Below are 9,723 nucleotides of genomic sequence, written 5' to 3'. Positions count from 1 at the left end.
TAATTATAAAAGTTGCCTATTCATTTCCTTTCTGAGTCTTTAAAAAAATGAGGCTGGAATAAAATAAAAGGATATTAGTCACTTTTAAAGAAATTCTCTTTTCCTGTAACAAACTTTCCTTCTTTGTCGTAGACATTAAATAACTCACCTGAGTTGGCCAAATATCAAAACCAGCCAGAAGCTAGGAAGCTGATCTAATGGAACTAAGTAATCTCGTGGGAGATTATTTGGTTCACTTAGGGCTCTTTTAGCAATGTGGATCAAAAAAGTGACCAGCCCCATTTTAAGGAGTGCTTTTAATTTTATATGTAGGTAGGTAATGGAAAGACAGAAAAAAAAAAAACTGACCTAGAAAATAAAGTATGTATTAGCATTATTCTCTTATTTCCTGAGCCTTTGAATCAAAGGACACTGATGCCTGTGTGGACATTTTATTATTCTGAATATCATCCATTTCCTATTCTAAATATTATTCCTTTACCATCAGGCTTCCACGTTCCTATAAAACACATGCCTTCTTTATGCAGGCTATTTTGCCAGCTTTGCAGGCTGGGATAAATCTGAATTGTTTGGCTTTTTATCCTGAAAATTAATAAGAAAATCATAATTGGTTTTCACCTTGATCTCACTGTCTGTGCAAGACTTGTCTGCTTTGGCTTTATATGATGCCCTTCATTAATATACTAATAAAATTAAAGTATGTTTAAAGAAAATAGTCTTTTATGCCAGGTGAAAATCCAGGTATTCATTATTTGTAGAAATTGCCTCCAATTTATCCTTAGACTCTACTCTAAGCAAAGCTACACCTTCTCTGCTCCAGACACGTGGAAATCATCTCTTACTTGCCTCCTTGTTTCACTGTCATCTCTGGCTGCCTCCTACCCACCAATCCCCATTCCTTTCCATAGAGCAGCCAAACAGATCTTTTAAAATTTCAAATGAAGTAATATTATTCCACAATTTAATACTCTCTACTATGTACTGAACATGTTCCCCTAACCCCAATTCACATCCAAAGCTCCAAGTCCCAATGTTTTGGTTTTCAGAGATGGGGTTTTTGGGCAGCATTTAGGACATGAGGATAGAGACCCCACCATGAATGGGATGAGTGTCTTTAAAAGAAGTGTCTTTAAAAGAAGAGTGTCTTGGGACTCCTGGGTGGCTCAGTGGTTTAGCGCCTGTCTTTGGCCCAGGGTGTGATCCTGGATTCCCCAGGATCGAGTCCCACGTCAGGCTCCTGGCATGGAACCTGCTTCTCCCTCTGCCTGTGTCTCTGCCTCTCTCTCTGTCTCTATCATGAATAAATAAATAAAATCTTAAAAAAAAAAAAGAAGAGATCATTTCTCTTGCTGTAGGTGAGCACACAGTGAGAAGGCATCCATCTGCAAACCAGGAAGAGGATTCACACCAGGAACCAAATTCAGTAACTTAAACTTCGACTTCTCAGCCTCTAGAACTGTGAAAAGTAAAATTCCATTGCTTAAGCCACAATAATCTGTTATAGCAGCCCAAAATGACTTCCTGTGGTTCTTAGAATAAAAGCTAATTTCCTTGTGCCCCTACAAGGCCCTGCCTACATGAGCTGGCTCTTGCCTGTTTCATTATCATCATCATCATATTCTCTCTCTCTCTCTCTCTCTCCCCTCCTTTCACTTATTTGCTCCAGCTATACTGGCTTTCGAGTAGCTTCTACGTTGAGCTTTTTCACTGGCTTTTTCTGCTTTCCGGGGGCATCCTTGCTCCATATGTTCACAAGGCTGGCTCCTTCATTTTTTTAAGCCTAAATTCAAATATCATCCTTCTCAAAGACTTTCTTACCATTCAGTAGAAACTGTCTCAGCAGACCATGAGTAACTATTTATTACAGAAACCTGTTTTATTCGCTCTAGAGTACCATATCACAAGCTGAGGTATTCATATTTGCATTTTTAAAAATTTGTTTTCTGTCTTCCCCAACTGAAGGGCACATTTCTTATAAGTTAATATAAGGAGGACAAATTTAAGCTTACTCAACATTTTTCATTATGTTACAAGTTATTATCTTCAAAATATTTGTGTTTTCTTTGGAGTGGGCACTTGTATCAGACAAGGCCATGCTAGAAAATATAAACTACTCTAATGCACTTCAAACAGAGAAACTTTTATGTAGAGCACTGGTCACAAAGTTTATGGAAGAGACGAGAAATTGCCAAGGAAATCATGAAGCATCCTATAAATTAATAATTATGTATAGGAAGAAGGTCTCACGTCTTAAACGAGTCAAAGGGAGGAAGTCACTGAAACTGAGCTGCTGGAAGATGGAGTTTGGCAGGCATATTTAGTGGAGGCAGCGCTTATCTAGAAAAAGCTGAGTCATAAATTAAATGCGGTTATGCAGTTAGAAACTCAGCTGAGAGAGAAGAGGGGGAGGGAGGAGGAAAAGAAATGAGAGGAGAGAGGGAGAAAGGGAGGGAGAAGAGATAGGCTTGTCTAGTCTTTCTGTTCTCAGATTTTGGGCCAGGGGAAGGCACTGGCCAAACCTAGATGGGAAAGCCAAGAGCAAAGGAGCCGGGGTAGTGCAGTTCTCTGGGGTACAGAACAAAGCACGGAAGGGCTGGGGATGCACAGCACTTAATACAGCTGCATAAAATGTGCACTGACAAGATAGCATCCTACCACAAACTAAAATCTGGAAATTCTCTCAGAAATGCCTTGCTATTTTTATTGCTTCTTAGACCCTCCACTATTAAAACTTCACCATAGGTATTTTGTCATATTTTTTTTCTAAAGGATTTTTATAATAGGTTTAAGAAATAGTTTCAGATTAGAACAATTATGATGCACCATGTGCTCCAGAGCCACACACATAGACACACACACACACACACACACACACACACACACACAGATTTTCCAGACCTATAGCTGAGAAAGTGAGACTCGTCCCTTATGTTCATCAGTGACATAAGGATATAGTACATTATGAAAACAGTTTCTCCTGGGTTTCTGTAAAAGTTAGAAATTTTCAGTAGCGAGTCACAAAAAGAGAATTTTACTGGCTCAGACAAGGTAGGATCCAAGATTTAAACTGAATAAATAAATAAAAGTCTGTCCCTTCCTCTTTCTTTAGCTGGAGTCCTTTTTGTGTCAGCTTCTTTCTCAGATGGTTTATCTCCCCACATTGGGAAAGATGGCCTCCGAGAGCCCAAATCTAGTCTATATCCTTGTGATTTATAATACAGAGGAAAGATAAATCATCTTATAATCTGCACCAAATATTAGAGAAGACTATGACTTGGGTCAGCCGTGGAGGTGGCAAAAGAACTTCCAAGGCAGTCAACCCTATCAAGACAGTTTAGAGTGGGGGATGTGATTCTTCTACAAAAAGCAGATGTCAGACTAATTCCCCAGCACTATTTTTTCCAGCAGACCTCGGGGAAGCAAAAGCACAGCTACAGCTACCTCTGCCTTCTGGTTAGAAAAACCAATAGTCATCAAAAGCAAGATATCAAAAATCAAGACTTGAGGACATTTCATTTCCAAGTTTCCATGTCTATAGAAACATGGCCAAAAGCAATGGGTGACTAAAGCAGCAGTCTCAGGATTTCACATATGAATTTGGTATGTGCCTGCGGGTGTGGAAACATTCTGTCTGTAGCACTGACCAACCAGCTGATGAATAGCTAAAGGATAGAAGGATGTTCTTTTGAATTGAGGAAGCAACATTTTGTGAAAAAGTGACATAAATCTACTTTTCTGTTGAAAGATCTCTAGGCCTTTCCATTGGGATTTGCTTCCATAAGTAACAACCACTGACTTGTGTCCTCTTCAATCACAGAAATCTGTGTTTAAATAACGTATTGTGTAGAAATAATGTATTGTGGAGTCTCCCTAAAGTTAGTGGTTGTAAGTTACCCTGGATAAAATTTTTTAAAATGCTGTATCTAAAAACAATGACAAAAATTCCAAAGTTGTCACATGATCTTCATTTACTCAATTCTCCACTGTTAAAAATGAATCTCTTTCTCTTTTCTTTTTACTGGCTTCTTTTTAGGAAAATAGACATGCATGGAGAATCAGTAAAAATTCTCTACTTTCTTTGCATGTTTGTATATTTACTTAAATAGCTCTCTTTTCTATCAGTGGTTAGAACTTTTAAGGCTTTTTTTTTTTCCCCCATACTCCTCCTTAGACTTCCTTGGTATATACCTTTCAAACCATGCTGGGTAAGGGATGTCAGGTTTTTGAAATCAGATTTTTTTGTTACTTTTGCAATCATGGAAAAGTTACTATGCCACAATGAGTCTCAGTTTTTAAACTGTACAACTGGGGAAAATATACTACCTCATGAGGTGAATAGGAGAATTAAATTATATGGGAGATACAAAGTTTACGATACTCAGATTGAAAGATAGGAATCACTTAACAACTATTATTATTTATAAGGGACAACGTTTGAGATAAAGTCAAAGATTCCAGTTGTATTTATTCAGACAACAGGTGGTTGTACAATTACAAAGCATTAACACCAGGTATGGTGTTCTGATATATAATCTTTCAATTAGAATTCAAGATTTCAAAAGTGCTTCAAGCTGACTGAAAAGCCTGATATTTCATACCATGAAAAGTAAAAATGCAGCAACCTGATTCTTCAAAGATGTTTGCATTTGATGCAGGTTCTCATCTTAATTAGTCAAAACCGGAGCAGGCTTGTTTTTTAGGGTAAGCTGATATATGCTTAAGATCTTAAATTTCCTTGCCTTTATCTTGTTTTGGGAAGAAAATTCTTTTCATCATTATCCCTCCCATCACATATCTGCATTTTCCCTAAGTTGTCGGTAGAGGATGCATGGAGAATCTGCCCATACTCTTATCTCTAGATGATCTTTTAAATAGTATGCACCATAATTGAGGTCAGGTGGCAGCCATGAACGAGATAAATCTTGAATGAGATTAAGATGAATGACAGCTCTGCTGGCCAAAGTCCCACTGTCCCAGAAAGAAATGATAAATTAATGGAATCGACATTGGTGTGATTTTAAAAAAGAATGTTTAAACATATGCTATGAATATTTCAGCGAAACATGAATCTCTGCCTTCCTTTTGTACCTTTAATATCCCCATACTCCTGGGATCAACCGTGTAGAACCAGAACCAAACAGTACATATTCCGAGACTTGCTGGAAAGTGCTGGGAAGTAGTGACTCTTGCCGTGTGTCCTTCTTTGAGTCCAGATGAGTTGACATATAGGAAGTGCTGGCCGCTCCCTTGAAACAGATGAATACAACTCTTTCAGTACAATGCTAAGTGTCACAGCATGAGGAAGAATATATTTAAACTATGTGCGAATTTCATGCCGCCCACCCGCACACAATTAAACACAACTCATTTTCTTTCTGTGGAGTCACATATCGATAATGTTTAATTCTTTTGAACCAAAAAGAAAGAAAGAAGAAAGAAAGAAAGAAAGAAAGAAAGAAAGAAAGAAAGAAAGAAAGAAAGAGAAAGAAAGAAAGAAGAAAGAAAGAAAGAAAGGAAAGAAAGAAAGAAAGAAAGAAAGAAAGAAAGAAAGAAAGAAAGAAAGAAGAAAGAAAGAAAGAAGAAAGAAAGAAAGAAAGAAAGAAAGAAAGAAAGAAAGAAAGAGAGAAAGAGAGAAAGAAAAGGAAAAGGAAGACTGTCACTATGATTCTATGATTCACAAAATTCACCTGGGTATGTGACTTTCGCCTAAAGTGATCAAATATCTGTGCTGAGTCTGAAGGTATATTCCTTTTCTTTTCTAATTTGCTCAAACCTCTTCAGTTTCAGGTAAGTAAAATATTTTGTATGCTGTGTAGAGAGCAGAGACACAGGGTTTTGGAGGCCGACTGATAGTATATCTGCTTTGCAGTTGCTCCTATTCCCACACTGACCAGAGCAGTAATAAATGGCAGTCACAGTAAGTGAAATCTAATTCTGAAAGTCACCATGCTTTTTTTTTTTTTTTCTGAGCAGTAACTTCTATTCTCCTCAACTGCAGATCTCTCCATTTACACACAAATGGATTTTGTTCTGCAGACATCGTCAAAATTCATCATAGCTACTATCCCCTGCATTGCTTTTACTAGGAAAGAATGAAAAAAATCTGTGTGTATTTTCTAATATATATAAAAATATTTTCTAATTAAAGGTATTCTTTTTCCCCCTATGGGAGTTTAGTATTGTTACGGAGACATATGGTTTTAAATCATCAATTGTGAGTCAGTAGCACATGAGGCTTCTTTCAAGAAGCTTTCCGATTTAAGAGCTTATTGTCTGGTAAACCTGTGGAATCAGTATACATATTAGTTACCTTTATCCCCTATAGCCACTGAATTCTTCAAAGCAAGGAACACTCATGCATTACTCCCTTGAATAGAGTTAACAAACAGAAGTAGCCAGAGTGAATTACAAAGAACAGTTAGGAGATCCCATTCATGCCGACTAATACTTTTTGCCTACTCCTGTTCACAAAGAACATTATTTCATCAAATGGATCATCAGTAAATACAGATATGTGGTAAATAAGACAGCCTGGCTGTAGTCCTCAGCAGGCCTAAGTAGAGACAAAATTCTTAAGGGGTTGCTTGTTCTTGTATCCACTTAAATAATAATAATAATGGACTTTATTTTTCAGAGCAATTTTGAGCTTAAAGGAAGTTGAGAGGAATTACAGAGTTCCATATATGCCCTCATCCTCCCCAGCACCTGTGACTTGCTTATTATTAACACCTTGCATTAGTGCAGTACGTTTGTTACAATTAATGAATGAGCCAATGACAGACGCATTATTATTAACTAAAGTCCATGGTTTACATTAGGGTTTATTCTTCCCCTTGTGCATTCCATGGGCTCTGACAAAGGTATAATGATATGTCCACCACTACAGTCAGGATTGTATAGGATTGTTCTCTGCTCTAAAATCCTCTTTGCTCCACCTCTCCACCTTTTCCTCTCACTCTTGCCCACCAAACATCTGGCAACCATTGATCTTTTTACTACATCCACTGTTTTCTCTTTTCCAGAGTTTTTTTTCTCTTTTCCAGAGTTAGAATTACATAGTCTGTAGCCTTCCTAGGTTAGCTTCTTCACTTAGCAATGCACATTTAAGGCTTTTCTGTATGTTTTTTGTGGCTTGATCGCTCATTTCTTTTTATCACTGAATAATATTCCTTTGTACAGATGTACCACAGTATGTTTATCCATTCACCTATGAGGTTTCTTGGTTTCTTCTAAGTTTGGCAATTATGAATAAAGATCCTATAGCAACAGAGTACATGCTTCTGTGTAAACATGTTTTCAACTCATATATATATATATATATATATATATATATATATATATATACACTTACCAAGGAACACAACTATTGGTTTTTTTTTTTTTCATATATTTTTTATTGGAGTTCAATTTGCCAGCATATAACACCCAGTGCTCATCCATCCAGTGCCCCCCTCAGTGCCTGTCACCCAGTCACCCCAACCCCCTGCTCCCCTCCCTTTCCACCACCCCTTGTTCATTTCTCAGAATTAGGAGTCTCTCATGTTCTGTCTCCCTCTCTGATATTTCCCACTTATTTTCTCTCCTATTGGATCCTTTGGCATGAGTATGTTTAGTTTTATGAAAAAACTGCCAATTTGTCTTCCATCAACAAAGGACAGTCCCCATTCTTCTTTATCCTCAACAACATTCAGTGTTGTCAGTGTTTTAGATTTTAGTTACTATAATAGTTTTGCAGTGGTATTTCATTTCAACTCAATGTCATCTCAATTTGCATTTTCATGATAACATATGATATGGAATATTTTTTATACTTATTTGCCACTTGTGTATGTTCTTCAATAGGTATCTGTTCACATCTTCTGTATGTTTTCTACTTGGGTTGTGTTTTTTAATTAAGTTTTAAGCATTTTTTTTTGTTTGGACACAGATATGCATTTGCAAATATTTTCTTCCACTCTGTGGCTTATCTTTCTTTTAGTTTTCTTAATAGTATCCAATATAGAGTGAAAGTTTTAATTTTAATGAAGTGCAACTCATCAATTTTTTCATTCACAACTCAAGTTTCTAGTATTGTGTCTGAAGACTTATCACCAAACCCAAAGTTACCTAAATGTTCTATTTTGCCTTCTAGGAGTTTTATAGTTTTACACTTTACTTTTGGGTCTATAATCCACTTTGAATTAATTTTCATGAGAGGTTTGAGCTCTGTGTCTAGATTTTTTTCTCATATGAATATCCATTTGTTGAAAAGATAATCCTGTGTTGAATTGCCTTTATTCCTTTGTCAAATGTCAGTTGATCTTATTTGTGTCTGTCTATTTCTGAGTTTTCTGTTCTATTCCATTTATCCATTTCTCTATTATTTTATCAATATCACACTGTCTTGGTAACCAGCTTCATAGTAAGTCTTAAAAAAGATAGTATAATTCCTCCAGCTTTGTTTTTTTATACTTTGTGTTGTATACATTGTGTTGGCTATTTTGGGTCTTTTGCCTCTCTATATAAACTTTAGAATCAGTATCTTACAAAATTATGTGCTAGAACTCTGAATGGAATTACACTGCATATATACATCAAATTGGGAAGAATTGACATCTTCAAAATACTGATCCTTCCTGTCCACAAACATGGAATATTTCTCTATATATTTAGATCTTTGATTCTTTACCAGAGTTTGTATTTTTCCTCATGTAGACCTTGTATTTATTTGTTAGATTTATACTTAAGTAGTTCTTTCTCTCTCTGCTATTAATGAAAATGTTATTGTGTTTTAAATTTCAAATTCCATTTTTTCATTGACTGTATATAATGAAGCAAATGACTTTTATGTATAAACCTTGTGTCTGACAACTGTTATAACTTTAATTCCAAGAGTTTTCATGTTATATCATTGAAATTTCCTGTATAGACAATCATGTCATCTGCAAAGCACACAATTTTATTGCTTCCCTCCCAATCTGTTCTGTTTTCCTCTCTTGCTTTACTATATTAGCTATGACTTCCAGGATGATGTTGAATAGGAGTACTGAGAGCAGACAACCTTGCTGTATTCCTGCTAGCTTCTGACAATTATGAATGATGTAAGCTATAGGTTTTCTGAAGATATTTTTTACAGCTTTATTGAAGCATAATTGACAAATACAATTGAAATATATTTAAAGTGTACAACATGATGATTTGATATTTGTATACATTGTGAAAGGATGCCCACAACTTAATCTATCCAACACCACACATTTACTTTGTGTATGAGAATTGCTTAAAATCTACTCTCATAGCAAATTTCAAATATATAATTTAGTATTAACTATATAACCATAAAAATATGGAATCTATCACAAATTCATGTGTCATCGTTACGTAGGGGCCATGCTAATCTTATGTTTATCATCTCAATTTTAGTATGTGCTGTGGAAGCAAGATATTCTTTATCAAGTTAGGGATATTCACCTCAATTCTTAGTTTACTGAGCTATTTTATCACAAATGGAGGTTGTATTTTGTCAAATGCTTTTTCTGCATCTATTGACATGATCATTTAATTTTTCTACTTTTCTCTGCTGATGTGATGGATTACACTAATTGAATTTCAAATATAAAACCAGTCTGACATACTTGAATAATTCCCACTTGGTTGTGCTGCATATATATATATATGTATATATATATACACACACATATATATAATGTTTCCATGAGATTAGATTTGCTAATTTGTTGAGAA

At 35.8% G+C, this 9,723-nt stretch overlaps 1 pseudogene; it reads right to left on the bottom strand.

Annotated features, from left to right (window-relative positions):
* Positions 1-9,319: 9,319 nt before the first annotated feature.
* On the bottom strand, positions 9,320-9,418 carry LOC112931165 (U6 spliceosomal RNA; annotated as a pseudogene).
* Positions 9,419-9,723: the final 305 nt, after the last annotated feature.

The sequence above is a fragment of the Vulpes vulpes genome, chromosome 2, assembly GCF_048418805.1.
Source record: "Vulpes vulpes isolate BD-2025 chromosome 2, VulVul3, whole genome shotgun sequence".
Classification (NCBI taxonomy): domain Eukaryota; kingdom Metazoa; phylum Chordata; class Mammalia; order Carnivora; family Canidae; genus Vulpes; species Vulpes vulpes.
This window is presented reverse-complemented; position numbering and strand designations above follow the sequence as displayed.